The sequence below is a fragment of the Eschrichtius robustus genome, chromosome Y (assembly GCF_028021215.1).
Source record: "Eschrichtius robustus isolate mEscRob2 chromosome Y, mEscRob2.pri, whole genome shotgun sequence".
NCBI lineage: Eukaryota > Metazoa > Chordata > Mammalia > Artiodactyla > Eschrichtiidae > Eschrichtius > Eschrichtius robustus.
In genome coordinates this window covers 2,682,029-2,704,984 of record NC_090846.1, presented here as the reverse complement: position 1 = coordinate 2,704,984, position 22,956 = coordinate 2,682,029, and the positions used below count along the sequence as shown (strand labels likewise).

The 22,956-nt window shown below is 37.1% G+C and overlaps 1 pseudogene; it reads left to right on the top strand.

Moving 5' to 3' along the window:
- The window catches only part of LOC137757640 (uncharacterized), a 92,777-nt pseudogene that overhangs the window by 29,166 nt on the left and 40,655 nt on the right, over positions 1-22,956 (top strand).

Below are 22,956 nucleotides of genomic sequence, written 5' to 3'. Positions count from 1 at the left end.
TGGTGGAACCTTCTACTCTTCCAACTAGATACACTGATTTATCAGCCAGTGAGCTTCGTTTTTCTAATGTGCACACAGCAGGCACCCTATTGTTCCCAATGCCCATTATAGCTAATCCACTTGCTGCCTCTCTTCCTAGGTATACTCATCAGCCATCTTCATTACATGAACATTATTCTAATTACCCTAATTATAACTGATCTACCAAAGGACAATCAGATTATGTAGGATAACAAAGTAAAACTGAAATTGGCAAATAACAAAATACCTGCAATTCTCTTATTTGAACAATAAAGATAGATGTGTACCTTATTGTCTTTATTTTCAAAAATTGATTTAAGAGTAAAATAGGAGCCTACCTGATTGACAGGAACATTTTATGTAACCATTCGTGAGTAAGTTTATATAATTTTTTAAAAGGAAGAAGTGAAAATAGAAGCAATTGGAAAAAGAGAAAAATGGAAATAGGGAAAGGTAATCAGTGATTTCTGAATCAGCCTAAGAAAAATCAAATGTGCTAAATTAAGACAGGGTGCAGCAGGAGATACAACGATCTGATCAGTAACAATGGTCTCTATTGTATCATCACATTAATAAAGTTCACATGGTATAGACATATATGACATGTAAGCATGCAGTAGAAGTTTACAAATGGTTTATTAAGGGTTCTTTTTGATCTTTTGTCCTCAAAATATTTCGGTATGTGCCTTTATTGCCTCCCCTCATGAGTCTACCCTTTATATTTTCTAATGTACACTTTTATGTTTGCTTTCTTTATGTTGCTTTTTTGTTCCAGCCAAAGACAAGCTTAATTTCTTAGGCAGGCATTTAATACATTTTAGATTCTAAGTGTAGAACCTCAGCATAGTTTAACCAGTCCCTTAAAGATCTGGCATATATTTGCCTTACCATATTTTTCTGTTTCACTGTATCTGGAGCTACATTCAGAAAAGCTATTTTCAGCCCTGTCAACTTCCATCTCACAAGTTTTGACTCAGCTCTTTCTTAGGATTAGAATGTCCTCTCTTTGCTTACTTAGACAGCTGCTTTATCAATCCCAGCACAGATATTACCTCTTCCAAATATTTTCACTCTACCCCCTTTTACTTGTCCTTCTTGGATATCAGCAGAGATTTAACAGAATGCCTGCTAAATGACATATTTTCGTATTTAATGAAAAATAAATAAATGTTGACTTAACTAAGCAAAATCTATTTGCCAAAAGAAAAAAAAAAAAAAACAACAAAACTCCCATGGTTTTTAAGCTATTACTTTCTGGTCTTTACTCTTCACCAGGCAGAATCTGTTTTCATAGCTTACGGGCTAATTTCTCCTGACTCAGACAGTGGTGCTAGGTCTAGGAAACAAAGTATTAATTATTTACCCTTAACCCATACTTCCAGACATCTAAGGTATTCTTTTCTCATATGCTGGACTTGTTAACTGTCTCTTCATCACCTACCCCCCATATGAAATCAATGATTCTTACTCCTACAACTTATAACTTCATTATTTTCCAAGTATCTTTATACTTACACTCAGAACTTTGTCCAGAAATGTCAGTGTGAATCTTAAATTGTCAAAATAGATTTATATACACCACATAACTTATATCACTTCCAACCTATAACCAGGAAGTAACCCCTCACTTGAGACAGTTGTATTTAGTAACCAAATTACTTAAATGTGGGGACTTGAAGAAGGTGAGGGTGATAGAATAAAAATTTTGTCCAATGTACAACACTAAATATGTGATATGTGAAATATGAGAAAATATGTATTAGATTAGAAATATGTAATATTCATGAATACTTTGATCATATTCCACTGAGTTATGTTGAAATGTGCAGCATTGTAAGAGTGTAAATACTCTGGAATGCTGTAAACAATGCTGGTCATGCCAGGGGGACTTAGGCTTCTGATCACAATCCTGTGTCTGGGGTCAGCTAATAAGACTGAAATGGTAACACTATATCTTGAAACAGTGTTACTCAATCTTCTTTTTTTTAATGTTTTGTGTCTCTGCTCTATGTTTATAATTTTGTATTTTCTCTGGGTTTGTATAAAATTATGTCATGGATGGGGTCAAAATAGACAGTGTGGTAAGAGGACGTGGAGCTAACCTACCCACCAAACAAAGTGAAAAAACAACTACGTATGGAAAAATTATCATGGAAAACTAACTAGAAACTCACAGAAGAACTGTTATACAACCAAAGCTGCAAAAAGATTTCCACGTAACTAGGAAGGACAGAAAAAAATGCATAGGGTCCAGACCTCCACTCTTGGGAGGATTCTGAAAGGAAGGGATGGTCCACATGGGTGGAACCTTGCCCTGGGGAGTGGAATGGGTAGAGACACACACTGGGTGTCCCAATCCTGGGGTCCACCATGGAGGAGCCAAGCTCCCTTGGCTTCTGGCAGAACTTCTGTGACAGCTTGAATGGCTGGAAAATCCTAAACTGTACTCAGGAAGGGTATGTGGATGCTGGCCTGCCAAGAATCAGTGCAAAGAGAGCTTTGCCCTGGTGTCTGCTACCTAGCTACACTCCCCAATTCAAATGGTAAATATCACAGCCTTTCACATTCTTCATCAGAGCTTGGTGTAGGATCTTGTCCAGCTTGGCCATGGTAAAAGGTTCAGTCTAGATACACAGAAAGAACCTAGGGGCATGGGCTTTTGTCCAAGTGGGGTGGCAGTGTCCATTGTCAGCACTTACTCAACTGGCATGGAGAACCAAAATGCTTCATTCCCTGCTCCCACCAAAGTATAATGCTCTGGCCCCACCCTCTCAATACCACAGGTGGGTGTTGTATCTGGGGCAGAAAGTCCTGGGAGAAGACTTGATTTTGGGATGCAGAGATGGCCAAAGGGTCTGAGGTGTAGTCCAGGTGAGACAACAGTGGCCAATGATGGTGCTTACCTGGGCAGTGTCACAGAAGTGCTGTAGCTTGTGTCCCAGCCCAGTGAGTGCTCACCCCCCCCACACACCATATCCACCCTCAACTGCACTCCACACCATGACTTGGTTATTTTTCTGGGGCAGACAGGTCCTGGGAGAAAACTGCCACAGAGACAGCCCAAATCACTGTTGGCAGTGCAGCTGTCTCAATACGTGAAACCACAATGCCTTGACTTCCAAATCCATCCTAGTTAATGTTCCAACTCTGCCATTCCATGCCACAGCTGTGTGCTAGATCTGGGATGACCACAAAAAGGGAAAGGAGCAACCATGAGCTGTGTCTTAGCCAAGCTTCAGATGCCTACCCAGGCAGCACATCACAGCTCTGGGAACACATGACCCTCACCTTACTTCAACATTCCTCTCCTTTGGGGCAGGGCACACACTCAGGGGGAACAGAATTTGATAGAGCTCCACTCTCAGGGATTCTACTCCAACAGCTGCACAGCAGACCACACCCTGACAGGGTGGAAACATCCATGGAAAATAGAAAAGGTCCTGCATCACATCCTGCACAGTATTTAGATAATCCAGCATGAACCATATTCCCTAGAATGATGATGTCAGCCAATATGCCCCAAGGAAAGATATGGTGACATCCATATCAAAACCAACACTTACACTAAAGACCCTGAACACACACAATCTACACAGACATGCCCTCATATTAAAAACACACTTTTAAGACCAAACTACATAAACAAAGTAGTGAATATGAGAAAAAAAAAACAGAGTCACAGAGAAAGAAAACAAATAAATGGTTACCAGTGAAGAGAGGAAGGAGAGAAGGGGCAAGATAAGAGTAGGGGATTAAGAGGTACAAACTATTATGTTTCAAATAAATAAGTTATAAAAATATATTGTACAACTCAGGGAATATAGTCAATATTTTCTAATAACTATACATGGAGTATAATCTTTAAAAATTGTGAATCTCTATGTTGTACAACTGTAACATATAATATTGTACATCAACTATATTTATATTTTACAAAAGGACCACAGTAGATAACTATCTCTTAAATTTACAGACACATAAATCTTTAAGTGACTTTAAAAGGCAGAGGAAGTACTCCCAATGAAAAAGCAGGCAATAAAGGGGGATCCCAGTGGACTGAGCATGTGCACCAGAGTTGTGGCCACCTTAACCCTCCTCAGCCCAATCAAGCACGTGTGCCCCAGTCAGCCACTGGTTTTGCTCCCTCTCACCTGGGTGGGGAACAGATGACTGAGAGTGGCTCACATGCAGGGGTGGGGCCAAAACCAAAGCTGAGCTACAAGGGCTGTGAAACTAAGGAAAAGGAAGAGAAGTCTGTCTATACACCTGAATCAGCTATGGATTATATCCTGGTCACTGGCTTGGTAAACCCTACATCTGTGGGATATCTGAATGGACCATAAATGTTCCAGCAATGGAGACCAGTCTAGCTTTAGCAGCTGTGTAATTTGTGGGCAGGTACATGTGGCAGTTGGGCCAGGTCAGAGTCTGATCTGTGACCACAGTGCCCAGAGCAGGCCCAGAGATCTACCTAGAGGTATTGGAAGGAGTACTGGGGAGGCAAAATTTGGCTGTGGCTCAGTATAGGGGAAAGGACACTGACAGCAGAGGCTCCAAGAAAAATTATCATTGTTTCATTTTGTTCTGTAGTTTTTTTTTATTTCTTTAAAAATTTTATTCATTTATTTTTATTTTATTTTCTAACATTTAAAATATAGTTTTTATTTTTCAGTGTTTATTTTTCTATTTTGTTGTTTGTGTTTTTTTATTGTTTAGTATGTTTTATCTTTTTTCTTTTATCAACTTTTTTGAGTTTCTTATATGTTTTCTTTGCATTTTTTACTTTGCTTGTTGTTTTTGTTTTTAGATTTTGTTGGTTTGTTTTTATTGTTTGTTTCCTTTTGAGGGTACTTTTTTTGTTTCACTGTTTTCTTTTTTGTCTTTTTTTGTTTGTTTTTGTTTCTTTAATAATTTTTTCTTCTTTTTTTAATACTTTCTTTTATTCGTGTTGTTTCCCTTTGTTATTGCTACTTGTCTTGGGGTTTGCTTGTTTCTTTTTTTTGTTTTTTGTTTTTGTTTTTGTTTTTTTTTTTTTGCCTGTGGCTGTGGCTTGTGGGGTCTTGGTTCCCCAAACAGGTGTTGGATCTGATATCCCAGTGTAGGAGCACTGAATTCAGGATGCTGGACAGCCAGAGAATTCCTTGACCCAGGGAATATTAACCATTGTGTGCTCTCCTGGAAGTCTCCATCTCAACATCAATACCTGGTTCCACCCAATTGCCTGCAGACTCCAATTCTGGATGACTCAGGCCAGAAAACCGGCAACACAGGCATGCAAGACAAATGCATCAGTAGACAGTCTGTCTCAAGATGTACTAAGCTCAGAGACACCCCAAAACAACCACTCAATGCAATCCTGCCCAACAGAGGGGAAAGACACAGCTCTAGCCAAGAGAGCAAAGGTACCAGTCACTCCCACCAAGAAGTCTACACAAACCCCTGGACAAATTTCACCCAAGAGGGGGCAGAAGACAAAAGCAAGTAGAACTATGATCCTGGAGCCTGTGAAAAGGAGAGTACAAACACAGCAATTAAACAAAATGAAATGACAACGAAATATATTTCAGACAAAAGAGCAAGGTACAAACCCATAAGACCAAATAAATGAAGAGGTAATAGGCAATCTACCTGAAAAAGAATTCAGAACGATGATAGTAAACATGTTCAGAGAAGTCAGAAAATGAATAGAGGCACAGATCAAGAAGATACAAGAAATGTTTAACAAAAACCTAGAAAAAATAAAAAAGAAAGAGTGATGAAACACAAAAATTGAAATAAAAAATACATTAGAAGTCATCAATAGAAAAGAAAAACTGAGGAAGAAAAACGGATAGGTGATTTGGAAGACACATGGTAGAAGTAACTGCTGTGGAACAGAATAAAGAAAATGAAAAGAAATGAAGACAGTCTCAGAGACTTCTGAAACAACATTAACTATACCAACATTCAATTTATAGGGGTCCCAAAGAAGAGGAGAAAGAACAAGGATCTGAGAAAATATATGAAGATATTTTTGGTTGAAAATTTCCTTAATATGGGAAAGGAAATAGTCACGCAAGTCCAGGAAGCACAGAGAGTCCCATACAGGTTAAACACAAAGAGAAACATAGCAAGACACATATTAATCAAATTAACAACTATTAAATAAAAAGAATAAATATTAAAAGCAACAAATAACATACAAGGGGATATCCATAAGTCTATCAGATAATTTTTCAACAGAGACTCTGCAAGCCTGAAGGGAGTGACATGATATATTTAAAATGATGAAAGCAAAAAACCTACAACCAAGATTACTCTACCCAGTAAGAATTTCTTTCAGATTTGACAGAGAATTGAAAACTATACAGACAAGCAAAGGTAATAGAATTCAGCCCCAGCAAACCAGCTGTACAGCAAATGATAAAACAATTTCTCTAGGCTGGAAGTGAGAGAAAATTACATACAAAAACAAACCCAAAACTATTAATAAAATGGTAAAAGAAGCATACATATCCATAATTCCCTTAAATGTAAATGGATTAAATGCTCCAACCAAAAAACACAGAGTGGCTGGTGGATACAAAAACAGATCTGTATATATGTTGTCTACAACAGATCCATGTCAGACATAGAGACACACAGAATGAAAGTGAGGAGATGGAAAAAATTATTCCATGCGAAGAGAAATGAAAAGAAAAGTGAAGTAGTAGTACTCATATCAGAAAAAATATAGATTTTAAAATAAAGACAGTCATAAGAGACAAGGATGGACACTACATAATAATCAAGGTATCAATCCAAGAAGAATATATAAAAATTGTAAATATTATGCACCCAACATAGGAGCACCTCAATATATAAGGCAAATGCTAACAGCCATAAAAGGCAAATCAACAGTTACACAATAATAGTAGGAGACTTTAACACCCCACTTCCATCAATGGACATATCATACAGATAGAATATTAATAAGGAAACACAAAACCTTAAGTGAAACATTTGACACAATTGACATAATTGATATTTACAGAACATTACATTTGAATGCAGCTGAATACTCTTTCCTTTCAAGTGCACATGGTACATTCTCCAAGATAGATCACATGTTTGGTAACAAACCAATCCTTGGCAAATTTAAGAAAATTGAAATTGTATTAAGTATCTTCTGACCACAATTCTATGAGATTAGAAATCAATTACAGGAAAACAAAAAATGTGAAAAACACAAAAGTGGGAAGCTAAACAATATGCTACTATACAGCCAATGGATCACTGAAGAAATCAAAGAGGAAATCAAAAAACCACGAAGACCGAAAGCCTATACAGCAAAAGCAGTTTTAAGAGGAAAGTTTATTTCCATAAAATCTTACCTGAAGAAACAGGAAAAATCTCAAATAAACAACTTAACATTACACCTAAATCACCTAGAGAAAGAAGAACAAACAAAACCTGAAGTTAGTAGAAAGAAATAAAACATAAAAAACAGAGCACAATTAAATGAAATAGAAATGAAGAAAGAAATAACAAAGATCAATAAAACTAAAAACTGGTTCTTTGAGAAGATAAAGAAAATTAATAAACCTTTCATCAGATTTATCCACAAAATAAGGGAGAGGAGTCAAATCAATGAAGTTGGAAATTAAAAAGGAGAAGTTATAATGAACACTGCACAAATACAAATGATCATAAGAGACTATTGCAAGTATCTTTATGCCAATAAAATGGACAACCTGGAACAAATGTACAAACTCTTAGAAAGGTACAACCTTCCAAATTGAGCAAGGAATAAACCGAAAATATGAAGAGACAAATCAGAAGTAATGAAGTTTAAAGTGTGATTAAAAATCTTCCAACAAACTAAAGACGAGGACCAGATGGCTTCACAGGTGAATTGTAACAAAATTTATAGAAAAGTTAACACCAATACTTCTCAAACTCTTCCAAATAATTGCAGAGGTAGGGACACTCTTAAGCCCATTCTATGAGGTCACAAACACCCTGATACTAAAACCAGACAAAGATATGACAGAAAAAGAAAATTAAGACCAATATCTCTGATGAACATACCAGAAAATCTTCTCAAAAAATACTAGAAATCCAAATCCAACAATACATTAAAAAGATCATACACCATGAACAAATGGGATTTTTTCCAGGGATGCACGGATTCTTCAATACAGACAAATCAATCAGTGTGATACAGCTTATAAAAAAATTGAAGACTAAAATCATATCATCCTCTCATTGATGAAGAAAAATTTTTGACAATCTTCTACAAGAATTTATGATAAAAATTAGCCAGAAAGTGGGCATAGAGGGAACCTACCTCAACATAATAAAGGCCATATATGACAAAACCACAAGAAACATCATTCTGAATGGTGAAAAACTGAAAGCATTTCCTCTAAGATCAGGAACAAAATAAAAGGTCCAATCTCACCACTATTATTTGACATAGTTTTAGAAGTCCTAGCCATGGCAATCAGGGAGGAAAAAGAAAATAAAGAATACAAAATGGAAAAGAAGATGTAAAAGTATTACTTTTTGTAGAAAACATGATACTATATAAAGAAAACCCTAAAGATGCCACCAGGAAACTACAAGAGCTCAATGAATTCGTTAAAAATGAAGGATAAAAAAATAATACACAGAAACCTCTTGCATTCCTATGCAGTAACAACAAAAGACCAAAAGGATATATTAAGGAAACAGTACCATTTTATATCACATCAAAAAGAGTAAAATGCCTAGGATAAACCTACCTAAGAAGGCAAAAGATCTATATGCAGAAAACGATAAGATACTGATGAAAGTAATCAAATATGACACAAACAGATAGAGAGATTTACCATGATCTTGGATTGGAAGAGTCAATATTTTGAAAATGACTATACTACTGGAAGCAGTCTACAGATTCAATGCAATCCCTATCAAATTACCAGTGACAGGTTTCACAAAACTAGAACAAAATATTTTACAATCTTCATGGAAACACAAAAGAACCCAACTAACCAGGGCACTCTAGAGAAAGAAAAACGGAGCTTGAGGAATCAGGCTCCCTGACTTCAGACTATATAACAAAGCTACAGTAATAAAGACAGTATGGTATTGTCACAAAACCAAATATAGAACAATGGAACATGATAGAAAGCCCAGAGATAAACCCACGCACCTATGGCCATCTAATCTATGACAAAGGAGGACAGAATACACAATGGATAAAAGAGATGCTTTTTCATACATGTTGCCTGGAAAACTGAACAGGTACATTTACCATAATAAAATTATAACACTCCCCAACATCATATACAAAAATAAACTCAAAGTGGGTTAAAAAAAGCTAAATATAAGACACTATAAAACCCTTAGAGGAAAACTTAGGAACAATCCTTTGACATAAACCACAGAAAGGTCATTTTTGACCCACCTCTTAGAGTAATGAAAATAAAACAAAAATAAACAGATGGGAACTAATTAAACATAAATGCTTTTTCACAGCAGAGAAACAAAAAACAAGACGAAAAGACAACCGTCAGAACGTTAGAAAATATTTCCAAATGAAGCAACTGACAAGTAATTAATCTCCAAAATATAAAAACAGCTCATGCAGCTCAATATGAAAAAAGAAAAAAAAAACGCAATGAAAACAATTACTGGGATTTTACTGATAAGCTTTCTTAATTGAAATAACATTTTGATTACCCCCTTTTTGAACTCAGTGTCTAGTAGACTGGTTATCTCTCTTTCATTATTTATTCTTTAGGGTTTCTCTTATTCTTTTCCTAAAGTTTTATTTGATGTTAATTTTTAATTGAGTATAAATGCTTCTTTGTCAGTTCTTGGGAAGTTTGATAGTTGCTTCCTTGCCTCTGCCAAAATGTCTGTTGTCTCTGGGATAGGGGAAATTTCCTTGTATCTCTGATCCCCTGAGACACAGTCTCCACCTTGTGGGCAGGGTAAGGGGGATAGTTGTGGATCATGCATGTTGTCTACTCTGTCCAGGGTTGTAAGGTTTGTGGTCTCCCCACTCTAAAATGTGTTTAGAAGAGCAGGGTCATGAGTGTCTACAGTGATTAAGGCATGGAATCCTAGTCTCCACTGGTGCTGCTTCTCTGTTATCACTGGTGGAATGGGTTGGTGCTTTTGCCAGGTTGGAGCTGTGTGTACCATTGATTTTGCTGCTACTGGATTCTCTAAACCTATGGCCTCAGATACACTATTCAGAGTTCTGGTTTTGTAAGCATCAGCTTCTATGTTCCCTCGATTCTGCTTCCTCTTTGTATTCCAGAGCACTCACTTTCAGATGTACAGTTGTGTGGGGCTCTCTGGAGACCCCTTGTGTTGGGCAGAGGCAAGTTCATTAAGCTGTGCATGTTTTAATGATTGTAGCTTGAAAAGGAAACACAAAAAGATTTTCTTAAGTGCATACCTTTTAAAAAATATTTTGTTTTGATGTGGATCATTTTAAAAGTCTATATTGGTGTGGCAGGTGGACGGCAGGGAGCCAGTCAGGAAAGAGCTTCAAGATGGTGGAAGAGTAAGATGCAGAGATCACCTTCCTCCCTACAAATACATCACAAATTCATCTACATGTGGAATAGCTCCTACAGAACACTTACTGAATGCTGGCAGAAGATCTCAGACCTCCCAAAAGGCAAGAAACTTCCCACGTACCTGGGTAAGGCAAAACAAAAAAGAAAAAACAGAGACAAAAGAAATTAGAGGGACCTGCACAAATTGGAGGGAGCTGTGAAGGAGGAGATGTTTCCAAACACTAGGAAGTCCCTTCGTGGGTGGATACGGGGGTGGTAGGGGGAAACTTCAGAGCCACGGAGGAGAACGCAGCAACAGGGGTGTGGAGGGCAAAGCAGAGAGATTCCCACACAGAGGATCATTGCCGACCAGTACTCACCAGCCTGAGAGGCTTGTCTGCTCACCCGCTGGGGCAGGGGTTGCTGGGAACTGAGGCTTGGGCTTCAGTTGGATCCCATGGAGAAGACTGGGGTTGGTGGCATGAACACAGGTTGAAGGAACTAGTGCACCACAGCTAGCCAGGAAGGAGTCTGGGGAAAAGTCTGGAGGTGCCAAAGAGGCAAAAGACTTTTTCTTGGCTCTTTGTTTCCTGGTGCATGAGGAGAGGGGATTAAGAGCGCCACTTAAATGAGCTCCAGAGACAGGCGCGAGCCGTGGTTATCAGCGTGGACCCCAGGGACAGGCATGAGACGCTAAGGCTGCTGCTGCAGCCACCAAGAAGCCTGTGAGCACGCACAGGTCACTATCCACACCTCTTCTCCCTGGAGCCTGTGTGGCCTGCCACTGCCAGGGTCCAGTGATCCAGGACAACTTCCCTGGGAGAACACAGAGCACACCTCAGGCTGTTGCAACATCACACTGGGCTCTGCAGCTGCAGGCTCACCGAGAACTTCGTATCCCTCCCTCCCCATGGCCTGAGTGAACCAGAGCCACCGAATCAGCTGCTACTTTAACCCCATCCTGTCTGAGTGAAGAACAGATGCCCTCAGGCGACCTACATGCAGAGGCGGGTGAAAATCCAAACCTGAACCACAGGAGCTGTGCTAACAAAGAAGAGAAAGGGAAATCTCTCCCAGCAGCCTCAGGAGCAGTGGATTAAGTGTCCACAATCAACTTGATGTATCCTGCATCTGTGGAATACCTGAGTAGACAACAAATCATCCCAAATTGAGGAGTTGGACTTTGGGAGCAATGCTATATATATTTTTTAATCCTTTTTCCCTTTTTATGAGTGTGTATATGTATGTTTCTGTGTGTGATTTTGTCTGTATAGCTTCACTTTTACCATTTGTTCTAGGGTTCTGTCTGTTTTTTCTTTTTTGTTTGTTTGTTTGTTATGTATAGATTTTAACATTTGTTATCATTGGTTGATTTGTCTTTTGGTTTTGCTGCTCTCTTCTTTCTTTCTTTTTAGTTTTTTATTACTTAAAAATTTTTTTACTACTTTTTTTTTAATTTGAAATATTTTACTTTATTTTATTTTATCTCCTTTCTTTCTTTCTTTCTTTCTTTCTTTCTTTCTTTCTTTCTTTCTTTCTTTCTTTCTTTCTCTCTTTTCTCACTTTTATTCTGAGCTGTGTGAATGACAGGCTCTTGGTGCTCCAGCCAGGTGTGAGGGCTGTGTCTCTGAGGTGGGAGAGCCAAGTTCAGGACACTGGTCCACAAGAGACCACCCAGCTCCACGTAATATCAAAGGGTAACAATCTCCCAGACATCTCCCTCTCAACACCAAGACCCAGCTCCACTCAACGACCATCAAGCTACAGTGCTGGACATGCTATGCCAAACAATTATCAAGGCAGGAACACAAACGCATCTATTAGCACACAGCCTGCCTAAAATCATAATAAGGCTACAGACAGCCCAAAACACACCACCAAACGTGGACCTGCCAACCAGAAAGTCAAGGGCCAGCCTCATCCACCAGAACACAGGCACTAGTCCTCTCCAACAGGAAGCCTACAAAACCCACTGGAGCAACCTTAGCAACTGGGAGAGACAACAAAAACAACAGGAACTTCCAACCTGCAGCCTGCGATAAAGAAACCCCAAACACAGTAAGTTAAGTAAAATGAGAAGAGAGAGAAACACACAGCAGATGAAGGACGAAGGCAAAAACCCACCAGACCTAACAAATGAAGAAATAAGCAGTCTACACAAAAAAGATTTCAGAATAATGAGAGTAAAGATGATCCAAACTCTTGGAAATAGGATAGAGAAAATACAAGAAACGTTTCACAAGGACCTAGAAGAACAAAAGAGCAAACAAACAGTGATGAACAATACAATATATGAAATTAAAAATTCTCTAAAAGGGATCAATAGCAGAATAACTGAGGCAGAAGAACGGATATGTGACCTGGAAGATAAGACAGTGGAAATAAATACTGAAGAGCAGAATAAAGAAAAAAAGAATGAAAAGAATTGAGCACAGTCGCAGAGAACACTGAGACAACACTAAACACAACAACATTTGAATTATAGGGGTCCCAGAAGAAGAAAAAAATAAAGGGACTGAGAAAATATTTGAAGAGATTATAGTTGAAAACTTCACTAATATGGGAAAGGAAATAGTTAATATAGTCCAGGAAGCACGGAGACTCCCATAAGGATAAATTGAGGGAGAAATACAACAAGACACGTATTAATCAAACTATCAAAAATTAAATACAAAGAAAAAATATTAAGAGCAGTAAGGGAAAAACAACAAATAACACACAAGGGAAACCCCATAAAGTTAGCAGCATGTCTTTCAGCGGAAACTCTGCAAACCAGAAGGGAGTGGCAGAACATATTTAAAGTGATGAGGAGAAAAACATACAAACAAGATTACTCTACCCAGCAGGATCTCATTCAGATTCGATGGAGAAATTAAAAATTTTACAGACAAGCAAAAGCTAAGAGAATTCAGCACCACCAAACCAGCACTACGCCAAATGCTAAAGGAAATTCCCTAGGCAGGAAACAGAAGAGAAGAAAAAGACCTACAATAACAAACCCAAAACAATTTAAAAAAATGGGAATAGGAACAAACATACATATCAGTAATTACCTTAAATGTAAATGGATTTAATGTTCCAACCAAAAGACATAGACTGGCTGAATGGATACGAAAACAAAATCCGTAAATATGCTGTCTACGAAGTACCCTCCTCCAACCTAGGGACACGTACAGAGTGAAAGTGAGGGGATGGAAAAAGACATTCCATGCAAATGGAAATCAAGGAAAGCTGGAGTAACAATTCTCATATCAGACAAAATAGATTTTTAAACAAAGACTATTACAAAAGAAAAAGAAGGACACTATATAATGATCAATGGAACAATCCAAGAAGAAGATAAAACAATTGTAAATATTTATGCACCCAACATAGGAGCACCACAATACATAAAGCAAATACTAACAGCCATAAAAGGGGAAATTGACAGTAACACAATCATAATAGGGGACTTTTTTTTTTTTTTTGGCTGTGTTGGGTCTTTGTTTCTGTGCAAGGGCTTTCTCTAGTTGCCACGAGCAGGGGCCACTCTTCATCACATTGCGTGGGCCTCTCACTGTCGCAGCCTCTCGTGTTATGGAGCACAGGCTCCAGACGCACAGGCTCAGTAGTTGTGGCTTACGGGCCTAGCTGCTCCACGGCATGTGGGATCTTCCCAGACTAGGGCTCGAACCCATGTCCCCTGCATTGGCAGGCAGATTCTCAACCACTGCACCACCAGGGAAGCCCATAAGAGGGGTCTTTAATACCCCATTTTCACCAATGGACATCATCCAAAATGAAAATAAATAAGGAAACACAAGCTTTAAATGATATATTAAGCAAGTTGGACTTCATTGGTGTTTATAGGACATTCTATTCAAAAACAACAGAATACATTTTCTTCTCAAGTTCTCATAGAACATTCTCCAGGATAGATCATACCTTGGGTCAGAAATCAGGCCTTCGTAAATTAATGAAAGTTGAAATCATATCAAGTATCTTTTCCGTCCACAGTGCTATGATACTAGATATCCATTAAAGGAAAAATCTGTAAAAAATACAAACACAGGGAAGCTAAACAATACACTATTTAATAACTAAGAGATCACTGAAGAAATCAAAGAGTAAATCAAAAATACCTAGAAACAAATGATAATGAAAACACCACGACCCAAAACCTATGGGATGGAGCAAAAACAGTTTTAAGAGGGAAGTTTATAGCCATACAATCCTACGTTAAGAAAAAAGAAACATCTCAAATAAACAAATTAACCTTACATCAAAAGCTATTAGAGAAAGAAGAACAAAAAATCCCCAAACTTAGCAGAAGGAAAGAAATCATAAAGACCAGATCAGAAACAAATGAAAAAGAAATGAAGGAAACAATAGCAAAGATCTACAAAACTAAAAGCTGGTTCTTTGAGAAGATAAACCAAATTGATAAACCATTAGCCAGACTCATCAAGAAAAAAAAGGGAGAAGACTAAAATCAATAGAAGTAGACATGAAAAAGGAGAAGCAACAATTGACACTGCAGAAATACAAAGGATCATGAGAGATTACTATAAGCAACTACATGCCAATAAAATGGACAACCTGGAAGAAATGGACAAATTCTTAGAAATGCACACCTTCCAATGCTGAACCAGGAAGAAATAGAAAATATGAACAAACCAATCATAAGCACTGAAATTGAAACTGTGATTAAAAACCTTCCAACAAACAAAAGCCCAGGACCAGATGGCTTCACAGGTGAATTCTATCAAACATTTAGAGAAGAGCTAACACCTATCCTTCTCAAACTCTTCCAAATATAGCACAAGGAGGAACACTCCCAAACTCATTCTAGGAGGCCACCGTCCCCCTGACACAAAAACCAGACAAAGATGTCACAAAGAAAGAAAACTACAGGCCAATGTCACTGATGAACATAGATGCAAAAATCCTCAACAAAATACTAGCAAATAGAATCTAACAGCACATTCAAAGGATCAAACATCATGATCGAGTGGGGTTTATCGCAGGAATGTAAGGAATCTTCAATATACACAAATCAATCAATGTGATACACCATTTTAACAAATTGAAGGAGAAAAAACATATGATCAACTCAATAGACTCAGAGAAAATTTTTGACAAATTTCAACACCCATTTATGATAAATACCCTCCAGAAAGTAGGCATAGAGGGAACTTGCCTCAGCATTATAAAAGCCATATATGACAAATCCACAGCCAGCATCGTCCTCAATGGTGAAAAATTGAAAACATCTCCACTAATATCAGGACCAAGACAAGGTTGCCCAATCTCACCACTATTATTCAGCATAGTTTTGGATGTTTTAGCTACAGCAATCACAGAAAAAAAAGAAATAAAAGGAATCCAAATCAGAAAAGAAGAATTTAAGCTGACACTGTTTACCGATGCCATGACATTATACAAAGAGAATCCTAAAGATCCGACCACAAAACTAGTAGAGCTAGTCAGTGAATTTGGTAATGTAGCATGATACAAAATTAATGCACAGAAATCTTTTGCATTCCTATACACTAATGATAAAAAATCAGAAATTGAAATTAAGAAAACACTCCCTTTTACCATTGCAACAAAAAGAATAAAATATCTAGTAATAAACCTACCGAAGGAGACAAAAGACCTGTATTCAAAAAATTATAAGATACTAATCAAAGAAATTAAAGATGAGATGGAGAGATATATCATGTTCTTGGGTTGGAAGAATGAACATTGTGAAAATGACGATACTACCAAAAGCAATCTACAGATTCAATGCAATCCCTATCAAACTACCACTGGCATTTTTCCCAGAATTGGAACAAAATATTTCACAATTTGTATGGAAACAAAAAAGACCCCGAATAATCAAAGCAATCTTGAGAAAGACAATGGGAACTGGAAAATTCTGCCTCCCTGACTTCAGACTATACTACAAAGCTACAGTAATCAAGAAAGTATGGTACTGGCTCAAAAACAGAAATATAGATCAGTGAAACAGGAAGGAAAGCCCAGAGATATACCCACGCACATATAGTCATCTTATCTTTGATAAAGGAGGCAAGAATTTACAGTGGAGAAAAGACAGCCTCTTCAATAAGTGGTGCTGGGATAACTAGACAGCTACATGTAAAAGAATTAAATTAGAACACTCCCTGACACCATAAACCAAAATAAACTCAAAATGGATTAAATACCTAAATGTAAGGCCAGACACTATCAAACTCTTAGAGAAAAATATAGGTAGAACACTCTATGGCATAAATCACAGCAAGATCCTTTTTAACCCCTCTCCTAGAGAAATGGAAATAAAAACAAAAATAAACAAATGGGACTTAATGAAACTTAAAGGTTTTGCACAGTAAAGGAAACCATAAACCAGACTGAAAGACAACCCTCAGAATGGGAGAAAATACTTCCAATGAAGCAACTGACAAAGGATTAATCTCCAAAACATACAAGCAGCTCAATATAAAAAAAAACAACAACCCAATCCAAAAATGGGCAGAAGACCTAAACAGACATTTGTCCAAAGAAGGTACATAGATTGCCAACAAACACATGAAAGAATGATCAACAGCATTAATCATCCAACGAACACATGAAAGCATGCCCAACACCATTAATCATTAGATAAACGTCAATCAAAACTACAATGCAATGTCATCTCACACCGGTTAGAATGGCCATCATCAAAAAATCTACAAATAATAAATGCTGGACAGGGTGTGGAGAAAGGGGACTCCTCTTGCACTGTTGGTGGGAATGTAAATTGATAAACACACTATGGAGAACAGTATGGAGGTTTCTTTAAAAACTGAAAATAGAACTACCATACGGCCCAGCAATCCCACTACTGGGCATATACCTTGAGAAATCCATAATTCAAAAAAGTCACGTACCACAATGTTAATTGTAGCTCTATTTACAATAGCTAGGACATGGAAGTAACCTAAGTGTCCATGGACAGATGAATGGTTAAAGAAGATGTGGCACATATATACAATGGAATACTACTCAGCCATAAAAAGAAACGAAATTGAGTTATTTGTAGTGAGGTGGATGGACCTAGAGTCTCTCATACGAGTGAAGTAAGTCAGAAATAGACAAACAAATACCGTATGGTAGCACATATATATGGAATCAAAGAAAAAAAAAAGTTACAAAGAACCAGAGGTAAGACGGGAATAAAGACACAGACTTAGTAGAGAATGGACTCGAGGATACAGAGAGGGGGAACCATAAGCTGTGACAAAGTGAGAGAGTGGCATGGACATATATACACTACCAAACTTAAAATAGATAGCTTGTGGGATGCAGCTGCATAGCACAGGGAGATCAGGTCAGTGCTTTGTGACCACCTAGAGGAGTGGGATAGGGAGGGTGGGAGGGAGGGAGATGCAAGAGGGAAGAGATATGGGGACATATGTATATGTATAACTGATTCACTTTGTTATAAAGCAGAAACTAACACACCATTGTAAAGCAATTATAGTCCAATAAAGATGTTTAAAAAATAATAATAAAAGGCTGTATTGAATTTGTTACAGTATAGTTTCTGATTTATATCTTTTGGTTTCTTTTGCCACGAGGCATGTGGGCTCTTAACTCCTTGACTAGGGATAAAACCAACATGCCCTGCATCAGAAGGCGAAGTTTTAAGCACTGGGCCACTAGGGAAGTCTTAAGTGTATAATTTTTAATTCAGAGTTTTAAAATTCTACTAACAAATTTAAAACAATATAACAAAATTGTAACAACACGAAGAAAAGGGGTTAAAATAGCCCCCTAAATTTCATAGTATCGATATATGAAAATTTTCAGTTTATTCTGGGTTCTCTCATTTCCAGTTTTGGTCCATATACATGTCCATTTTTATTATGATATATGCCTATATCCCTTTTTTATCATTTTTTCTTAAAGTATGTTTGATTCACTATATTATAATAGTTTCAGGTGTACAGCAAAATGATCCATAATTTTTATAGGTTACATGCCATTTAAAGTTATTGCAAAATAATGGCTATATTTTCCTCTGGTGTACAATATATTATTGTTGTTTATTTAGGTTATATATACTGGTTTGTGTCAATTGCACATCCTTATGTAGCTCTGCCCTCTCTTATTGTCCTCACTGGAAACCACTTCTTGCTACTCTATATTTACCAGTCTGTTTCTGCTTTGTTATATACATTAGTTTTTTACGTTCCACATATCAGTGATAACATAAAGTTTCTGCATTTCTCTGACTTATTTCAGTAATACCCTCTAGTTCACTCTACATTGTTGCAAATGGCAGAATTGTATTTTTGTAATGGCTGAGTAACATAACATCATATATATGATGTCATATATATATATATATATATATATATATATATATATATATATATATATTTCACCTTCTTCAGCCAGTTCTATTTGGATGGGCATTTTGGCTGCCTCTGTATCTTGGATATAGTAAATAATGCTGCTATGAATATTGGAGTACATGTATCTTTTAGAATTGGTGTTTTATTTTTTCAGGTATATACTGAAAAGTAGAATTGCTGGATCATATGGTACTTCTAATTTTTCTTTTTTATGACCTCATACTGTTACAATATTTGTTGCCCAATTTGCTTTCCTACCATCAGTGTATCAGCATTCCCAGTTTTCCACATCCTTATCAATATTTTTAAATTTGTGGACTCTTTCATAATAGCCATTTTGACAGGTCTGATAGTGTATCTCATAGTAATTTTGATTTGCATTTTTCTAATAGTGATGTTGAGCATATTATCATGTGCTTTGAAAGCCATCTGTAAGTCATCATTGGAAATACGTCATTTCAGGTCTTCTCAGCATTTATAAATATATATTGACCTATAAATATATCTATATTTCAAAAAATAGATAGTCTTTTCATGTTATAGATGTTCTAAAAGATCCACAGTTTTTTCATCTTTCCACCACATTTTGTAGTTTTTTAATGTTATGTTTTAATTCTTTATGTTTATCCTTTTATTGATTATTGTACTTATACTTGATTTTACAATTTTTGTTTTTCAATCTTGAAATACTACCTATTTAAAACAGTTAAATATAGTTATAATTCAACATATATGAACCTCCTGGTAACCAGAAACCAACAGTATGCAAAATAAACACAAAAACAAGAGATAAATGAATACAATCATACCACTTACAAAAATCACCAAACTATAGGGGAAGAAAATAAAAGAAGAAAAGAACATGCAAGAAATAGAAAACAGCTGGAAAACAAGTAATAAAATGGCAATAACGGTAGATGAATCAATATTTACTTTTCTTCTCAATGAAATAAGTGCTTCAATCAAGGGACATAGGGAGGCTGACCAAATTTTTAAAAAAAACCACAAGATTCATGTATTTACTGCTCATAATAGACGTAATTAACACCTAAAAATACACACAGAATTAAAACATGGGGATTGAAGAGGGTATTTTATGCAAAGAGAAATGACAATAAAGTGAGGGTGGCAATACTCATTTTAGTCAAAATAGACTTTAAAGAATAGTCTAGGGTCTTCCCTGGTGGTGCAGTGGTTGAGAATCTGCCTGCCAATGCAGGGGACACGGGTTCGAGCCCTTGTCTGGGAAGATCCCACATGCCGTGGAGCAACTAGGCCCGTGAGCCACAACTACTGAGCCTGTGCATCTGGAGCCTGTGCTCCTCAACAAGAGAGGCCGCGACAGTGAGCAGTCCGTGCACCGTGATGAAGAGTGGCCCCCGCTTGCCGCAACTAGAGAAAGCCCTCACAGAAACGAAGACCCAACACAGGCAAAAATAAATAAATAAATTAATTAATTTAAAGAATAGTCTATAACTAAAGAAAGAGCAGGACATTACATAATAAGAAGCATCAATAAATACACAAAGATGATATTACGTTTGTTAAGATATATGCACCCAATACAGGAGGACCTACATATATAAAGCACATTTTAACATATAAGGGGAGAAACTGGCAAGAAAACAATAATGATAGGAGACTTTGACACCCCATTTACATCACTGGCCACCAAAACAGAAAGTCAAGGGGCTGACAGTGGTCTTAAGTCAAATTTAATGTTGGTCTTAACTCACACTTTAGATGATTTGGAGTTTAGATTTCTGGTTACTTATTTTTTTACTGCCTTTTTTTCCCCCACTCCATATGGCATGTGGGATCTTAACTCCCTGACCAGGGATCGAAACAAAATCTCCTGTTTAGGAAGTATAGAGTCCACCAGGGAAGTCCCTTAGGTGATTTGGATTTATTAGTTCTCTAAAGAGCATTATAACTCCAAACAAAAGAATACATTATTTTCAAGTGCACATGAAATGTTCTCCAGAATTGATAACTTGTTAGGCCACAAAAGAAGCCATAACAAATTTAAGTTAATAGCAATTATATATAGCGTGTTTTCTGACCACAGTGGTATGAAACTAGGAAGGAATTACAGGAAGGAAAATGGGAAAAATACAAACAAGAGGAGACTAAACAACATAATTTTAAAAATTAAATGGTCAGTGATTAAATCAAAGGGGGAAATTAGTAAATACCTCAAGGCAAATGAAAATGGAAACAAATTTTCAAAATCTATCATTTATCAAAAACAGTTCTAGGAGAGAAATGAATAGTGGGTATATTCCTAAATCTAGGGAAAACAACAACCAAAAAAACCCCTGAAATAAACAATCTAATTTTCCATCTAAATGAATTAGAAAAACAATAACAAAGCTCAAGTTATCATCTTCTTTTTCATCTTTTTGCTGTTCATTCTGGTTATTATCACTTCTACAGCAATTTTTTGATTTTGAAAAATCTGTGTACTGGCTATTTAAGCGATTTATTTTCCAACTGTGATTTTTTTCTTTCCTATAGATTCTTACTTCTTTTGTGTTTAGAGAAGTTCTTTCAATATTTCCTTTAGAATAGTATCATCCTTTAGTATTGCTCTATTCTTTTAGTTTTTGCTTATCTGACAAACTCTTGATCTCTTCTTCTATTCTAAATGATAATCTTGTGGAATAGAATATTCAAAGGATTTTTGCTGTTAAGGACTTCGAATATATCTTGCACTCCCTTCTGGCCTGCAGTGCTTCTGCAGAGAAATCGGCTGATAGCCTTATGGGGTTTTCCTTATTATTAACTCTTTGTTTTTCTCTTGCTGCCTTTAGAATCCTCTTTATCTTTAAGTTTTACCATTTTGATTATGATATGTCTTGGTGTAGGTCTGTTTGGGTTCATCTTGTTTGGGATTCTCTGTGATTCCTGTACCTGAGTATCTGTTTCCTTCTTTAGGTTTGAGGAATCTTCAGCCATAATTTCTTCAAATACATTTTTGATACCCTTTTGTCTTTCTTCCCTTTCTGGAATCCCTATTATGTGTAGATTGGCACACTTTATATTATCCCATATGCCTCTTATATTGCTTTCATATATATATATATATATATATATATATATATATACGTATATTTTTTGTTTGGGCTTGTTGTCTGCTGTCCTGATCGGATGATTTCTGTTATTCTATCTACCAGATCACTTACTTGTTCTTCTGCGTTATTCATTCTGCTATTCATTTCCTTAACTCAGCTTTTGTCTACAAATGAGTTTTAAAATCTTTCTTCATTCCTCTTTATAGTTTCTAGTTCCTTTTTACAGTACTTTGCATTTTGGTAGATAGCCTTTCTTAATTCCTTCAGTATTTTCATTATCTTCTAGAAAAGAAATTGGTGTCTATTAGACTGAAGAGGTCTGTTGCATTGTTTGTTCTTTCAGGGAAATTCTCTTGGTCTTTCACCTGGGAGTAGTTCCTCTGCTCCTTTATTTTACTTATATTTCTCTTACTATATGATTTTAGGAGAAACAATTATCTACTGTGGTGTTGGAGGGTTATTTATATGTGGGACCATCCCTGTGTAGCTTGTGTGGGTATAATACATTTGGTGTGAGGTCTGTTTTTAGTATGGATGTCTGTCACTTCTTTCCTCAGTGTGTGCTGGTCATTATTCCCTTGATAAGGGGTGTGCAGATGTGGCAGGTGACGTCCAGTTCTGGGATTCTTGGCCATGGTGGAGGCTCAGGTGCACCCCTGGAGCATGCAATGGGAGTGGAGAGAGCTCCCAAACATTCCTGGGGTCCAAGAGGGAGGTGGTGTGGGATTGCAAACCCTCCTGGCATCCAGGCAGGCAGTGATGGCAGCTCGCGACTTCCCTATGGAGACTTGCAGGCAGTGTCCTGCCCTCTATGAGCTCACCTATAAGGAAGAAGACCACAACCCAGGTCCCACCCCTTCCCTTGTGCAACCCCCAAACAATGGTGACTCACCACCCAGGAGACCCTGGCTTCCTCTGTGTACACACTCAGCAGTGGTTGCATGGATTCCAGCCCCCCAAGCTGTTTCCACACAGCCAACC